The 18,682-nt window shown below is 38.4% G+C and overlaps 1 pseudogene; it reads right to left on the bottom strand.

The window, feature by feature from the left end:
• Window positions 1-779: 779 nt before the first annotated feature.
• Window positions 780-5,082, bottom strand: LOC126590331 (receptor-like protein 7; annotated as a pseudogene).
• Window positions 5,083-18,682: the final 13,600 nt, after the last annotated feature.

Here is an 18,682-nt window from a genome sequence, read left to right on the forward strand (position 1 = left end):
TTCCTCTCTTCCTTCCTATCTCTCCCGTGAATCACCCACTTGATGTTGTGTGGGGTTTGCTTTTATAGAAAAAATGAGTAGTGTTGAGCAAGTTTCTTGGACATCCACTTGTTGAGTGGATGAGTGGACATCCATTATTTACAACAAATCCAAGTTTCTTTAAATTGTTTAGGTTGGAAAACTGATCAAGTTCAACTAATCCCCTCAACCGATTAAAGGAAAGGTCCAGATGAGTTAATTAAGTCAAATTCCTTATAACCCAAGACCAATTAGTTCATTAGAACCCAAATGTATTTACGTAAGTTGCGTCAGGTTAGCAAGAAAACATGGGAATTGTCCCGTTAAGTTGGTAGACGCAAGGCCCAAGTGATAAAATGTAGTTAGCTTTCCAAACCAAGGCCAAGAATAATCAGATGGTAAAGATTGGTCTGTCATTGTGACAATTTATTTTCCAGGCCAATACAGGGGATCATAAAATGAAGAAATGTCAAGGTAAAAGAGCTGAGTAAGGTTTCTAAGTGAAGATGGAACATGGGGATCAAAATTACAATAATAGATGCCAAATACAATTAAGGAACGAAGACTTCCGATAGACGTAGTATTGGTTTGGTACTGAGGTGCTTTTATAAAAAGTAGGTATAAAAAAAAGCTAAGTTCAAAAAGATGTTTGGTAAACACTTAAAAATAACTTATTTTCACAGTTTTGGGTGAAAAAACGTTGAAAACGTGAAGCAGCAAAAATGAGCTTATTCTTACAGCACAACAGAAGTAGTTTTTTTTCAAAGCATAGCAATGCCAAACCAACCCGTAGGCAGTGGATCAGAGAAACTTGTTTCCCCAACGCTCAATTTCTTGAAGGAATTGGTCCTATTAAAGTTAGGAAAAATAACCTGTTAGCTCAAAGTTCTTGTAAACATAAAGAACCTCTAAGTTTGGTAGGTGAAAAATACCAAAAGGGAACTCCCCATAGAACCCACAACTGTTAAGTTTGTGAGATGTGAGGGAAGATGCATTGACAAAGTTTTTAGGAAAAGTGGAGAACATTTCTACCCAACTAAGATGAAGTTGTTTTAAGTTGGTCATGTTTTGGACTAGGCTTCCTAGATTGGCTTTTGTCAATGTTAATTTACCATTGTCTGAAATATCAAGGGAAGATAGTTTTTGATGGCTTCGAAATTTCATATGAAATCCCACCCCCGGAATTTCACTATTCATTATATATCTCGTAATTTAAGTTCGTATTTCACGTTTAAGTTATTTTTATTACTTAATTTTAATTTCGTAAATTTTGGGAATTAAATCGAATAGTTATCGGGTTTGAATTTTCGTAATTAATCTTTAAGATTCGTTGACCTTTTAAGGTCACAAGTAACGTTTTCAAATAGATCTCGAAACCATGAGCACATAGGCGGAAACCGTTTGTGAGTCTGGGTTTTAACGGTATAGTTACGGACATTTGAAGTTACTAAATTATAGATTTTAAATTTATTTTGAAACTCCCACCTTGTGGGAAAGGGACCAATGAGATAAGAGAGTGAGGGACCAATTAGAAATGGGAGAGAAACGGAGAATGAATCAGGAAGGAAAAAAAAAGTACTAGATGCTGCCAAGTGGCAGTGAGAGAGAGAAGAAAATGAGGTTGCAGGAGAGAAAAGGGAGGGAAGAGTGATCGATGGGAGGGAGAGTAAGGAGGGGAAAGGAGAGACCCGAAAATGGGTCATTTTTCACCCGCGAACCACCATTTTTGACCCGGCCATATCTTCTTCATCCGACTTCCTTTTTGGGTAATCTTGGTGTCCATGAGTCATACATCCCAGTAGTATTAGATTTCCATTTTCTAGGTCAAAGCCACAAAGTGCCGAGGATTTTCCGGTGAGTTTTCTCATTTTACGGTGATTCTAACAATGATTACCGTCGATCATCACTACCAATAGACTCCCCTCAACCCCTGGAGCAAGGCCCAAGCATTGGATAAGGTGTCGAAGTTTGTTTTGACGATGAATCGAGGAACACCCATTTCTAGGGTCTCCGGCGGGTTTGGATGAAATTGGGACACTTCCTAACCAAATTGGACTTGGCCACATGTATAAAAATTGATCCCCTCACTGAGATATACTTGCCTGTAAAATTTGGTAATTTTTTGAAATTGTTGAATTTTCCGACGAGTCGGGGCGGCGCGTGGCCAGTGGGCCAATGATGTCTTTCTAAGTTCAATTAGATGTTCTGAATACATAATTGATATATGTATGAAGTTTTTTGATTGTTTGAACTTAGTTTCATTATGATACATCACTTGATCAAAATTTGAATCAACGATCCGACTATTGGATCACCATCAAACTTTAGTGCGTTATAGAACGTAATATTTGAGGATAGCTGGAACTGACGGATTGGGAATCCGATGTACGGATCTTCCTGAATTGGATTTCTAAGTTAGTAAAATTAATTGTTAACCACCACCTAATTCTAGCAATTGTTGGAGATCCGACTGTCGATTCGTGTGAGATTTTAGTATGTTGTTCTTTAAGCATAATGTGGACCTTAAGAAGTTACGGATCTAGATTATGATATGTGGATCTTCCAGATTAAATTGCTAGGGTGTGGACCCCACCGTTGATTTTTGGTCAACAGGTCTTGAACCATTTGAATTACTAAAATTAGTATTATTAAAGACTCAGTAAAACTTTGCGGACTTGTCTCAGTGAGTGACTTTAATATATGTGATATGGTGATTACTCGATTCTTGATATTAATATCCTTTGTGGATATGATATGGTTTTATAAATGTGTTTTTTGTTAAAATGTGATTCTTTTATAATTGGCCATCGATCTATTTTTATTAAATGTGATTTGACTCATGGATTAGTAATATTTGTGGAAAAGTGATTCGAATTTCATATTGAAATGTTTTGTAAATTGAGGGCTAGTAGAGGACTATGACCCTGCTTGGTAAATCCGCATTGGGGGGTCACTAGTGGTCATGCTTGGTTAATCCGCATTGGGGGACCATACTATATATGGATCGCGCTTGGTTAATCCACATTGGGCGATCCTTATGATCATTTATACTGAGGGGTGATCATGCTTGGTTAATCTGCGTTAGGTGATCACTGCCTAATAGTTCTGTAGGTGTGACTCTGCTTGGTTAATCCGCGTTGGGGGTCACTACCTACCAGATTATCTTGACTCTACTTGGTTAATCCGCATTGGGGGACCATACTATATATGGATTGTGCTTGGTTAATCCGCGTTGGGCGATCCTTATGGCCATGTATGCTTAGGAGTGATAATGCTTGGTTAATCCGCATTGGGTGATCACTTCCTAATAGTTGTAGGAGTGACTCTGCTTGGTTAATCCGCATTGGGGGAGTCACTGCCTGCTTGGTTACTTTCTTAGGGGTGGCTCTGCTTGGTTAATTTGATTTGGGGGGCCAATTCCTGTTTGGTTACTTATGTAGGCTTCAGCCAAACTGTGTCCATCTAGCCCTAGTTTTTAATGTATATATGAACGATGGTTTTTGAGAATCTTGTGATTTGAATTAGAAAAACCGTTGGATGTCTGGGTGACTCATTTGGAGTTTCCAGTGACTTAATTATGATTTCACAAAGCATGATTCTATACTCAATGTTTATAGATTGTGATCGATGGTCTGTTTTTATTGAATATCACATACTTGTATTATTATCACTCACCCAAGCTTCGCAACTTATCCGAGTTCTGTTTGGCCGGTGCACCATTCTCATGATTTAGGCATTGATTTTACATATGACATGTCTGGGTAGATTATGAGAAACCACTTGATATTTTGGTTCCGTTGAGTGGTCTAGAACCCGATGTTGTTGGATTCTGTTGAGTGGTTTGGAATCCTTGCTCTCACTCATTCCAATAAGGTTAGTCTAGAACCGTAGATTCGAGTGAATGAGAATTGCCCACAATATACCTTGTGAATATAAAATAGATTTACCATGTTATTCCTCATAATCCAAGTAGGAAATTATATAGAGTTCCTTGGTTAAATTTGTGAAATGATATGTTACTGCATTCATTGATTAACATAATTAAATGCTAAGATCAGGTATCTTTGATTCATGAATTGATTGATTGACGGGGTTTTGAAATGACCTTGGTTATGGTTGTTATTATTATGATTACTTTAGTTGATCAATGTGGCTTGAGAATAAATGTGCTTCGTTGGTTATTTGATATGTTACATGTTGTGGATGGAAGTATCTTGCTGATAACATAGAATTTATATGATGGATGGAATGAGAATCTTGAACGGCATGTTGGTTTGTTTTGTAGCCTGAACTTGGTAATGTCATGCATGTCAAGTTCTAATAATTGATTACAGAATGCTATGTATTCTTGTTAGAACGCACTAAAATAAATGTCTAAATTAGTGAACGACGAACTGCGAATGACTTGATCCCTAATGAGGAGGTTAGATGCAGCCATAAAGTATAAGAAAAATTATTATGCGATTCGATTCTTGAGTTGTGATTTGCCATATCCCGGAGCCGGGGTATGTTGAGATACGGGTATTTGGTGATGTCACGTGTAAATCCTAGACGTATGTCGGGATTGGGGTGTGACATTTCAGATGGAATTTGGCCAGAAAATAAGGACTGTGAATGGTTTAGATAGGTTAGACTCGTAAGGTCACGGCCTAATCTTGATGGTATATGAGACAAATTGAAGTGGTTATCTGAGAGATCAAGCCTCTGCAAGTTAACAAGTCGGAAGAGGCTTCTAGTGGAGTTGATAAAACCATAGAGACAACTGATGCCAAGTTCAAGGCCAATGACATGGCCAGACTCTTCATCGCACTCAACACCATCCCACAAACAGCATTTACTCTATTTCTGATGTCCTCCTCCTGGCGTCCAAGATGCAACCTTTGGATATGCATAAGTATCCTTAGAAGCGGAGCTATCAATCAAAAAGCTATCCTTAAACTGTAACAATGCAGAGCACTCAGTGAAATGTACAAGTGTCTGCACAAATGAAACGACTTGAGTCACACTGAGTAAAAGCAAAACAATACAACGTACAGAAAGCAAGTTAAACCATGAAGATCTCATTCTATTCCCGTTCCCACTCCCATGACTATTTTTTTTTCCAATGACTATAAATGTTTTTTCCTTCTCTTGTAAACAAGGAAAGCAACTGAAGTCCTCTTATAGACACAACCAAAGTTCTAAAAAGCACTGGACCCTAGCTGGATGGCAGACGTGGGTTTCATTCAATTTTAATAACAATTAAAAGACTTGAACTGTTGAAAATGCAGGTGGGTTAGTGAATGCCCACAGTGATTGGATTTTCAACATTAGCAATGTTGAGATGTGGACTTTGGAAATGAAAGAAATCGTTTTTCAGAAGATGTATTGTAAATTTCAAACTGTAATAATACAGAGTTGCTCTATAAATAAAGTGCTCCGACTGCTGTTAAAGGACAATGTGATATACTGAGAAGAAAGGAAAGATTAATAACTTGAGTAGCTATTCCTCCCTCTTTTATTTGTCATCCTCTTGTGCTATAGCTTCAGTGAGATATTTTACCCCTGCTTCGTTCCTGTCACTAGTAAAAGTTATCTCTCTAACTTTTATATATTTATAACATGAACCGGTTTGTACAACCAAACCGTACGAAATCATGTTTCCATCTTCAGCTCACATATCTTCAAACCCTTCCTTCTTTTAGACGACTTTGCTAGTGACTATAAATGGTGGAAAAAAAAATTAACATATTTGGCAAGAAAAAAAGAAGTTGTAATTCATCATACCAGTAATTTTTATTTCTGTAGGTGGAGACTTGAAGTCATGATTCACTTGGCCATGGTCGGTTGGGATGGTTTTTTTCCTTTCCCTTCTTCTCAGTGAACTAAGCCACACAATGAATAACCTAATTTGGTATCAATTTTGTAATTCACAAGATTCGAACCTAAAACATCTCACTTAAAGAGAGTAATCACTCATTTTAGTGATGTAATTACATCGCTCACAATATTTAATTTACCTATTATCTAAGATTGAAGGTATTATTACCATTATAAGACTTGGGGTTTACTATTTTCACTTGCATGTGCTCAAATATTTTAGAGTGTTTGGTTTCTACCCTTGCATCCTGGGTTCAAAACTCTCATCCCCCAAATTATTATAATGGTTTCGAACTCTAGCCCTCCTCTTAATAATAATTTTTTGGGGTACTATTTGCACTTAATAATTATCTGTTCTTACCTAGCAAAATTCAAAGTTTCCATTTTACCCTTTTAAAGAATAAAATTATAAAAATAAATAAATAAATAAATAATAATTGAAACAGTAGTCGGAACTCTCACCGGAGTCGGCGGCTGCCAACGACCTCCTTTCCCGACCTCTACATCTCCCTTCTAGTCCTACGCAGGGACCCGATTTTAAGCTTAAAGTCTTAAACCAAATTACACGCCTTTCACTACACCGCAAACATTATCGTCAAGGGATTAGTGTGAAACCATATTTTTGCTACTAATTAATTAAGGGTTATAGTCTAGTGATATTCCTATTCACTTGTGAGTGAGAGGTCTTATGTTTAATTCTCGCCAAATATGAACTTGAACCAAAAAACTTGAAGCAGTTAACATAGCAACCCATGAACAATTCAGCACAAATCGGTCCGAATGCCAAGTTATATAAATCTTCACTGTAAGTGAGGGAATTCGATGCTTTCAATTGATTCACCTAACATTATACAAAAACATGCACCTGCTAGTTTGAGAAAATTACATACTAAAATATATATATGTCAAATATAAAACACTTATAATTTACATATTCGAGACAACAATGTGGAAACAATTCACGGTGTTTCTTGGCATACAATTGTGATTGATGTTCTCGTTTTATCATCTCATGCTCGTCTAGGTATGCCATTGTCTCGTCACAATTGCTAAGTACGAACCAATGCGCTACCTCCATGTCATTTTTGGAAAATGACTCACCTTGTACAGGATCTCCAAAGGGTCGTGCGCTTTCAGCAAAAACAGAAAGTTTCTCCTTTCTCACACCCTCGTCATTATTGCGCTGAGGACTATTCAAAGTCGTCTCCACATCTTTTAAATACATTCCACAAAATGTAAGCGACTCATATTGAACCCAAGCCTCTATAATTGATCATTTGGGCTTCGCCCTGTTGCGTTCATTTTTTTTCAACTCTCCGAGAAGCCTGCCAAAATAAAACGATACGATACAAATTAGTAAGCGTCAGTTAATGATGAATAAACAAATGATGAGGATTATATACCTTTTTATTAGATTCATCCAGCGATAGTTGACAGGACCCGCAAACAATGCCTCTTCCAACAAATGAACCATCATGTGTATTATACTTGTAAAGAAAGTTGGAGGAAATACCATCTCAAACTTGCATAGGACTTGGACAATGTCATGGCACAGCTGATTAATGTCTATCTTTCGCAACGTTGTTGATGTTAGCTGTGAAAAAAAATCTGGACAACAACATGATTGCCTTCACTATATCTTTTGGCAATAGGTGTTGAATACCCACATGAAGTAGACGTTTCATAACCATATGGTAGTTGTGGCTTTTTAGTCCAACAAATTTACCCCCGTCAACATTCACGCAATGCGCGATATTAGAAGCATACCCATCAGGAAACTTTACAGACGATAAAAACTTTAAAATCCCTTTTTTGTCATTCGGTTTCATGAAAAAAAACACAAGATCCCTTTTGGCTTTATCACTGTCCCTATTCATCCATAAACCCCTTCGTATTCCCATTATTTCCAAATCAAGACGAGCTTTGATCATGTCTTTTGTCTTGCCCTCGATATCTAGAATGGTGCTCACCAATGTGTTAAATACATTTTTCTCAACATGCATAACGTCGAGGTTGTGTCTCAATTTTAGTTTCGACCAATAAGGGAGCTCAAAAAACATAGACTTGTGCGTCCAGTTCATATGTGTAAAAGGTCTAGTCTGACTTACTGTTTTTCCGAACGAAGCAAAATCCAAACGGTTAAGCTGTTCCAAAATCTGATCACCGGACCATTTTCTAGGTTTGAGGCGATGCTCTGTTTTCCCATCAAACTGTTTATCCTTTTCCCGCCACTCGTGGTCCCATGGCAATCATCTTCGATGACCAAGGTAACGAACTTTTCCGGCGTGCCAACCAGATGTTACATCATTCTTGCATACAGGGCATGCCATATAACCCATAGTGCTCCACCCAGAAACTATTGCATATGCGAAAAAATCGTTCACAATCCACATAATTCATGCCCGCAAAGTGAACATATTCCGAGTACACTTATCGTACGTGCGCACACCGTTTATCCATAAATCCTTTAGCTTATCAACCAACGACCTTAAGTAAACATCGATTGACTTACCAGAATCCTCGGTTATCAAAAGAGTCATCATCATGTATTCTTTTTTCATGCATTTCCAAGGCAACAAATTATATGGATATACGAAAATCAACCAAGTGTTGTGGTGTAGGTTTAGAACCCCGAACGGATTGAATATGTTAGTGGCAAGTCTCAATCTAACATTTTGGGGATTAGCAGCAAACTCTGGGAACATTCGATCAAACTCTTTTCAAGCCTCCCCATCTACAAGATGCCTCATCACATCGTCGTCCACCCGTTTTTCCTTATGCCATCTCATGTCGGTGGCAGTATGCGTCGACATATACAATTGCTGCAACCTAGGTTTCAAAGGCAGATAACGCATAACATTGTGGGATCTTAGTCATTCTATTCTGAGATGTCATTTTGAACCTTGACTCATTGCATACAGGGCATTTATCCAATGCTTTATTCTCTTTGTAGAATAAAATACAATTATTTTTGCAAGCATGAATTTTGTTCATAACCTAATTTGAGACCATTCAACACCTTTTGCGCATGTCTATGGTCTTTCGGCAAATAATTGTCCTTTGGAAGCATTCTCTTGAAAACCCCTAAAAAGTAATTGAAATACTGGTTCGACATATGATACTTTATTTTTCCGTGCATTAATTCCACAATGGCCGTTAGAATTGAAAAGCTCTCGCTTGGTTGGTATTTTTTAATAGTTTTTCATATTGTTCGAACTCTACATTGTCCATTGGTGTAGGCACGTCATCTTCCCCTTCCTGATTGGTGTTTGTCAATGCAAATGGAAAAGCATAATTTATAATATCCATGACTTGTTCATTAGGATCCATATTAGGTTCAACATTGCCCACTCTTGTGGCGTTTGGAGATAAAGCATTGTCTAATTGTTCCCCATGATGGTTCCAAGTATTATAGGTCTCTACTATTTCATTCCTTACTAAATGAAATCGCACATTTTCAATTGTGTCCCTAAACATGTTGTTACACCTCCTATAAGGACACCGAATTCTAATTGCACCCGGGTTGTGTGTTTGTGCCAAATCAATAAAATCCTCGATTCCATCCAAGTATTTGTCCACGCATCTATTCGAGTTATGTGTCCACGTTCTGTCCATAATTCCTACAACCACAATAACATTACAACAATCACAACAACTTCATACAAATGATATTGTCACCTTATGCCTCCGATAAGGGCCCTATCCCATTCGGGAATGCAAAGTTATGTCACGTAATTTACGGCTACATCAGATTAGATTTCAACATGGAGGAATTTCAGCAACATCTCGATACAGTTCTTCAGATGGACAACGTAGATATGAAATACCTATATGCCACCCGAAGAAAGTACAGAGATGACATCGAAATCCCCACAACCGAAACATAATCCTTCAACCATAAACCATGCGCCACAACTATGCATTCCCAAACTATCTAAATAATGGGACAAATCAAGAATCAATTAGACCGCAGTCATGCTTTTGCACCCATGCGCGAAATCCAACTAATCCTAGAATGGGGATTTTACTAAAAAATTAAATAAAGAAGTACGCTAATTACAATTAACTTCGTACATCACAGCACATATTTGTACGTTACGTACAAATTTAACAACATAATATAAATATAATTTCACAACATAATATAAACATAACAACATAATTTCAACATAATGTAAATAATTATATATATATATATATATATATATATATATATATTAAATAAAACGAAGAAGTTACCTTCTAAATCATTCTCCACCAATCGCTAATCACACACAATATCCTTATAGACAACGAATTTCATGGCGTTAGTATGAATTTACATCAATAAATCATATGAACAATATAACTCACCTGATATTCACATGTGCGTCCACAGCACCATTTAACATTTATATGCATCAATTACTAATTCATATAATTCATACTATGCATGCATGGCATTTTAAAAACATACTTTCATTTAAATTCGATTTCTGGGAAATTCAGTAGTATATAGGTAATAACAGAAAATAACTGCCCACTCACTGATAAGTCGAAGGGTCGTAACCCCCGTGACGTCCTTGAATACGCTCGTCCTCGGGATAGGTATCACCTATATGCGAAACAACTATAAAAACGTTAATTAAAGCACATAACCGACAATTCGAAATAACTTCTCATACGCTGCTCAATTTGGGTATACGAATATACCACAGTGACCTACTCGACGTCACGGGCGTCGAGGTATTTTTAAAATAATTTTTGGACTTGCCACGTGCCCTCATGCGCCAGGATAGGCACGGGTCCACGCGCCCCCCACGCGCATCATCCCCTACCTCTAGTCGCCGGAAAAACTCGCCCGTGCCGGAAACTGGGCAGACTTGTAATCGCCCATTTCTCGCTCAATTCTCAACCATTTTCCATGAAATTTTCACTAAAACTTCACAAATTACGAGAGGAAGAAGGCTATACCTTTAAAAACTTCCAAATCCTTCGAAATCACGTCGGGAAATTTCACCTAAAACCGGCCACCTTCGAACCTTGTGATCTCGACGTCCAAAACCTTCAAACGAACATCCCTGAGCTTCGTGAGAACCTCCTAAAGCTCACTATGAACTTGGATTGTCCTAAAAATCAACCATTACAAAGTTCATGAATAGTACCCAAATCGGACCTCGAGTTTTCAACGTGAAATCATAAGATTTCTTACATAAAATGGGTATGGATGAGTTCGTAGGGTCCTCACGAGTACAATGGTGCCCTTGGAACATTCGATCCATGCTTGGATGATCGTGGGTGAATGTGTCCGTACGGTTTCGAGAGGAAGAGAGAGAGAAACTGAGAGTGAGAGAGGGTACGGGATAATGAGACATGGGAGGAAGAAGAGAGTGATTGTTTTGTGTGTGGGTGGTCCATCTAAAACAATTCACTCTTTAATTCCCTAACCACACAAATATACACACATCCTTTAATCCAACTTAAATTTTCCAAAACTTAGGAAAATATGCATTATTCAAAACATGCCACACACATACCTTAGTAACCGTCAAGGGCACTTTCGTCATTTCACAGCCTCGATAAATAGAATCTCAGGACGGGTTGTGACAATCTTCCCCCCTTATAGAATTTCGTCCTCGAAATTCATGCAACCAAACAAGCCATTAATATTCATAAAACAACCTCGGATACATCTCTTTCATTCGATCTTCCGTCTCCCAAGTAGCTTTTTCCACTGAGTGGTTCCTCCACAATACTTTTACCAAGCTCACTGTCTTATTCCTTAGAACTTTGTCTTTCCAATCCAAGATAGTCACTGGTTCCTCATCATACGTCAAATCCAGATTAATCTCCAAAGGTTGAGGAGGAATCACATGTGAAGGATCTGAAACATAATGTCGAAGCATCGAGACATGAAACACATTATGTACCTTAGATAACTCCGGAGGCAACTCCAATCTGTAAGCAACTTCACCAATCCTCTCAATGATCTCATAAGGTCCTATATACCTAGGACTTAGCTTGCCTTTCTTTCCAAACAGCACTACACCTCTCCAAGGTAACAATTTCAAGAATACCAAATTACCCACATCATATACTCGATCAGTAGCATGTCTATCTGCTAACTCTTTTGTCCATCCTGGGCCGCTTTCAGGATATACTTAATCACCTGAACATTTTGAGTAGTCTCATCTACAATCCCTGGGCCTTCAAGCACTCTTTCACTAACCTCTGACCAACACAATGGCGTACGACAAGCTCTACCATAAAGTGCCTCAAATGGTGACATACCAATGCTCGAATGAAAACTATTATTCTAGGCAAATTCCATCAAGTCTAGGTGATCATGCCAAGAATCACCAAACTGTAACACTAAAGATCTCAGCATATCCTCTAACGTCTGAATAGTCCTCTCTGATTGTCCATCGGTTTGAGGATGATAAGCAGTGCTGTAAAGCAATTTCGTACCAAGAGCTTTTTGAAAAGCTACCCAAAACTTAGAAGTAAATCTTGGATCTCGATCAGAAATAATATTCAATCGAACTCCATGATACTTCACAATCTTTGTGATGAACAACTTAGCCAATTTATTCAGGGGATACTTTTCCCTCACTGGAATGAAGTGTGCTGACTTGGTAAGCTGATCTACAATTACCCAAACACCATCAAATCCATTTCGTGTACGAGGAAGCTTATACACAAAATCCATAGTTATATTTTCCCATTTCCACTGAGGAACTGCAAGTGGTTGCATCCGCCCAAAAGGCTTCTTTCTTTCTGCTTTGACTTGCTGGCAAACAATACACCTACTTACATATTTGATAAGATTAAAAGCACACTACAAAGTAGCACACAAATGTCCTATTGATTTTCCTTATTAACACTAAGATTTGTCAATTGTAGCATATGAAAATAAGGGTCTTTCCCGCAGAAGATTGTTTTATCTAATTACTTAAAATGTCACAAAAACTGGTTGCTGTCCCTACTGACCAGCCACCAAAAAATAATTATTAGACCAACTTACACTTATCTAAATTCTACGAAATTTTATATGAAGACACTAGACACACAGAGCTACACTTCTACAAATATTTGGGATTTTTGGAGTTGATTTGCTATTTAAATTAAATTGAACAAAAACAGGACAGAAACAAATTTTAAGTAGTTCACAAATTAAGAAAAACGAGTTAGGGGAATTGCTATCCATCACCAAATAATCATGCAAACATGTTATGTTTCATTCAAATTCCTTTTATTTCCGGATGAAGATGCTCAAGTTGGCTCAATGTTAGAACTCAACCTATTACTCTTTCTTAGGTAGTATGTTAAGATAATGGCGTTTTCAACTTAACTTAGTCCCTAGCATGCGATCTAGAATGGCGTGTTCATAGATTTAACAAGTAGAAATCATTAAGAACGAAAAGAGTTTGAGTCATCACAAGGCATCGTAAGTACTGGCGTTGTCTTACTTATCCTAGAAATTGGTTCACATGTTAATCGCAATTAACAATTACTACTCTAGAACATATGTAGGTCCTCATTCGACAAGGGCAGGCACACACATATTCATAACATTAGAATCCTAGATATGCTTACTACGTATGCATCCATAGAAAACAAATAAAGAATTCATCAATGAGACAAGTAGTGAACCAATTTTCATCCATTCATAAAACTAATTCAACGAAATGTCATAACAAAATTGCAATCATATTCGGGGCTTCAAAACAGCCCCTAACTACTAAAAATTTAGTTACACACAATCCTTAAATTAAAACAAAAGATAGACATGAGTTTGAGAAGATAGAACCGAAATAAATCGACCGAGGCCTCCCCCCCTCTTCCTTCCTTCCCCAATGCTGCTTTTAAACCCATTCTTGCTGCATCATTTTCTTCTCCTTAACTCACCCACTAATAGCCATTTAGTGATGACAATAAGTGAGAGGAAATGTGGTAAAACAATTGTAACACTTTAGGTAGCCTTTATGCCAATTACTCCCACTTAATCCTCATCTTTAATTCCATTTCATCTAATATTTGAATAGGTGTCAGCTGGCTTGTTCTTTGCTGCATCAGTTTTGGCTGCTAGTTTTATTGGATTTATTGCCTTCAATGCAGTTACAAACTGCTCAGCGTCTTGGAAACCTTTCAGTGTTAAAACGGCCATAACTTCTTCTAGAAAAATGATATTAACAATCCGCGAAATGGTCCAGAAAATAGACATCCGTAGCTTTCCAAGAATATAAGGTTCATTCTCTAACTCATTCTGAGCTATTCGCAACTTGCTTCCAAAGTCAGCTGATCTGCACAGGCAGTTTTGACGAATTTGTTACTAAAAATCCTACTTGTGCTATTTTTCTTTTATTTGCTTGACAAATCCCACAAAACACAAAAACAAAGTAAATAGCTCAAAAATATAAGGAACTAACTAAGAAAAGACAAGTGAATTTGATGTAAAATATATATAAATATGAGCTTATCAATATTCTGCAATTTCCCTTTTCATACCCGGCCAATAATAAAATGGTCGAATGGTATGGTACATCTTAGTTCCTCCAGGATGCATCGCATAAGCCAAACAATGTGCTTCATCCAAAATTTCTTTCTTTAATTCCTCATTATTCGGCACATACATTCTATTCTCCTGCATAAGCATGCCATCTGATTCTCGAATCCTAAGGTCTTTCTTTTTTTCCCTTCACTTCTCAATTGAATCATTTCTTGAATTTCTTTATCAACCATCTGAGCTTCAAGTACACGATCAACCAAAACTGGCTTGACTTGGAAACTAGCAAGAAAAGCTTCTCTTCGATCTTCTAACTCCAACTTTACTCCAGTAACTAAATTCTGCAAGAAGAGGAACACGGCAAGCATACAAAGCATTGAGTCGACCTTGAGGTTTCCTGCTCAGTGCATCAGCTACCACATTTGCACTACCCGGATGATACTCAATAGTGCAGTCATAATCACTTAACAACTCCATCCACCTTTGCTGACGAAGATTAAGATCATGCTGAGTAAAAAGATACTGAAGACTCTTATGATCTGTGAAGATCTTACACTTCTCACCATAGAGATAATGCCTCCAAATCTTCAAGGCAAAAACAATGGCTGCCAGTTCAAGATTGTGAGTAGGATAATTCCTTTCATGAATCTTCAACTGTCGAGAAGGATAGGCAATCACTCTATTATGCTGTATTAAAACACATCCCAAACCATTCAAAAAAGCATCACTGTAAATCTCAAAGTTACCGCTATCATAAGGAAGTACCAATACTGGAGCATGAGTGAGGCAATATTTTAGCTGCTGGAAACTTTGCTCACAATTCTCGTCCCACTCGAACTTAACATCCTTCCTGGTTAGTTTCGTTAGTGGCAAAGCAATCATAGAAAAATCTTGAACAAACCGCCGATAATAACCTGCTAGACCAAGAAAACTCCGTACTTCTGTGACGATTCGTGGTTGTTCCCAATTCTCCACTGCTGCTATCTTTTGAGGATCTACTTGAATTCCTTGTGCCGATACTACATGCCCCAAAAATGCCACTTGATTCAACCAAAACTGGCATTTACTGAACTTGGCGTACAACTGATGCTCCCTCAATTTCTTTAATACCAAGTTAAGATGTCGAATATGATCTGCTTTAGACTTAGAGTATACCAGAATATCATCGATAAAAACAATGACAAACCTATCAAGATATTGCTGGAATACTTCATTCATTAGCCTCATGAAAGCTGCAGGTGCATTAATCAATCCAAATGGCATTACCAAAAACTCATATTGTCCATAATGGGTCCTGAAAGCCGTTTTAGGTACATCTTCATCTTTAATCTTCAACTGATAATAGCCAGATCTCAAATCAATCTTAGAGAACACACACGCACCTTTGAGCTGATCAAACAAATCATCGATACGAGGCAATGGATAACGGTTTTTAATTGTCACCTGATTCAATTGCCTGTAATCAATACATAATCTCAAAGTTCCATCTTTCTTTCTTACAAACAACACTGGAGCTCCCCAAGGTGAAGTACTAGGTTGAATGAAACCTTTATCAGTTAATTCATGTAACTAAATTTTCAATTCTCTCAATTCAGCTGGAGCCATTCTATATAGAGTCAAAGATATAGGATCCGTACCTAGAAGCAAATCAATAGAAAACTCCACATCTCTATCTGGCGGCAATCCAGGCAAATCATCTGGGAATACATCAGGATAGTGCCTGACTACTCTAACTTCCTCCACACTGCTACGAACAACATCATTTAACACCACATGTGCTAAGTATCCTTGACAACCTTTCGACAACAACTTCTTTGCTCTCATGGCTGAAATAACACCATGTCTCACCCCACATCTTTCACCCACAAAAGTAACCTCTGGCAGTCCAGGACGATGAAAAGTAACTGATTTCCCATAACAATCTATATGGGCATGATTATAATGCAACCAATCCGCCCCTAAAATCACATCAAAATCCACGATATCTAACGGGATAAGATTAGCTGGCATAACTACACCATCTACCATCACCGGACACCCTGGATAAACACTATCAATATAACATTTGTCCCCTCTAGGCATAGCAAACTCTAAATCAAATCCTAGAGGTGTAGGGTGAGGTTGTGTCATTTGAGCAAACGTATGAGAAATCACAGAATGTGTAGCACCACAATCAATCAAAACTCTAGCAAAGTGACCAAGAATATTTAACGTACCCATAATCAAATATGGATGATTCTGAGCATCTTGCAATGAGATGTGATTAACACGTCCCTGAGCTTGCTGTCGTCCACCACGACCTCTGTTGCTTTGGTTACCTCGCCCCTGAGAAGTACATCCCTGTCCTAGCTGATTAGACTGCCTAGATGGTCCTGCACTGCTAGCAGCCACCTCTCCGTGTCAGGGATGACCTCCATGATGTCACTGAGATCCGCTAGCTAGCATGGAAGAATATGAAGTATAACCTCCAGGGTCTTGGGAATACCCAGTCTGAGAATAAAGATCCTGGGAATACTGATATTGTCCAGAAGCATAGGGAGTAGCATCACCCTGATAGTGGTAAGCACCACCACGACCCATCTGACCATAACTGTCTGATCCAAAGTTCTGCTGAATCGGCGCTGGAGGTGGCATAGCAGACTGCTGAGATCTCTGCTGACTCTGGGGACACTGAGCAGCCCTATGTCCCATATGTCCACAAGTGTGGCAAGCACCACCACTTCTCCTACACTCTCCATGATGTCTAAAATTACAACGGCGGCACAACGGAGCACCAAAACCACCAGCACCACCAAAGTCTCTCTGTCTCTGAAACCTGGGTCCACTAGCAAATCTTCCACCTCTCCTCGGGCCTGTGACACTAAATCCTCCACTGGAAGAACTCGAGCTCGCTCCACTTTTCTTGAAATTATGTGTCTTACGGGGTCCCTGAGTGGAGATACCTTTACCCCTATCATCTTTCTTCTGATTATCATTCTTATCTTGATCATCCTCACTATTACTAGGAAGGTTGTCGGAATCCTTCATCCGAACCAAAATCTCAAAAAACTCATGATAAATGGTGCAAGGAAGCGCACTAGCAAAAGTCCGCCATTTCCTCTTAGTTCCCAGCTTAAAACGGCGAAGCATTTCTGCCTGATTACCAGCTGTATCAGGATCATAATGAGATAAGTCTGTAAACTTCCTGTAATACTCATGCGCCGGCATATTCTTTTGCTTCAATTGAGTGAACTCCTGCTTCTTACGATCAATGTACTCCGGATGGACAAATCTTTTCTTAAAATTCTCTTTGAATACTTCCCAATCAGCTGCCATCTCAGGTGACATAAACTGAGTCTGATTTACCCACCAAGCTGCTGGCTCTCGCCCCAAAAACCAAGTAGTGGTCTCAACCCATCTATTAGTAGGAAGATTCCTTTAACTCTGCATCACCTGAAAAGTCTTCTCAATATGGTCTAACCACTTTTCTGCCCCTTCAAGACCCTCATTACCCATGAAACGGTTCAATTTCAGATTATACATAGTCTCCAGAGGTGTTCTCTGAGGAGGAGGAGGACGGATTGCATTCTGAAAGGCATGGGCCATCGCTTCTCCTAATTGAGTTATATTAGGGAAATTAGGCTCAGAAGCACGACGTGATACCCTACGAGGCGGCATAGTTCTGATAGAAGACAGCAACAGATCATTAGAGCATTAACAATTTATACAGGACTGCAACCTAGGCTCTGATACCAAACTGACACACCCCGATCCTAGAATCAAGGCATGTTGGCCGTCACGCGAGCGTGACATAACCAAAGGTGCGACGCGGAAGCAATAGATAAGAGAAATACGAAGAAATAAAAACCAAATACCAGCAATAATATCCAACTAGCTTGCTAGAGTAAGTTTAAGTGTGAAACACATATATTCAGAGCATAGGTACTAGGTGCAATCAAGTAGGAACATTGCTAAATTACAACACCCGAAGGCAAGTCCTACATGAGTAGTCTGTCAGAATGCCATGGGATTCCTCGTGGGCCACCAACGCTATTAACTAGAACCTAGAAGAGCGTAAAACAAAGTTGAGTGGGTCAGTAAAACAAAGCTTTTCGAAAACGTTTCAAATAATAACATTTATAACCCCTCGTTGTAAAACATGTACACTTTCCCAGAAAATAACATAATATGTATATAATCTTCATATATATATATATATATATATCTCAAATCATAATTCTTTATCAAAAATCAGTAAGTATGCCATGCGAAAATGTCAATAACAGAATAAGGATGCATCAATATAACAGGTGAAATAATGAATCAACCGGAGACCCTACA

Source organism: Malus sylvestris, chromosome 11 (genome assembly GCF_916048215.2).
Source record: "Malus sylvestris chromosome 11, drMalSylv7.2, whole genome shotgun sequence".
Classification (NCBI taxonomy): Eukaryota; Viridiplantae; Streptophyta; class Magnoliopsida; order Rosales; family Rosaceae; genus Malus; species Malus sylvestris.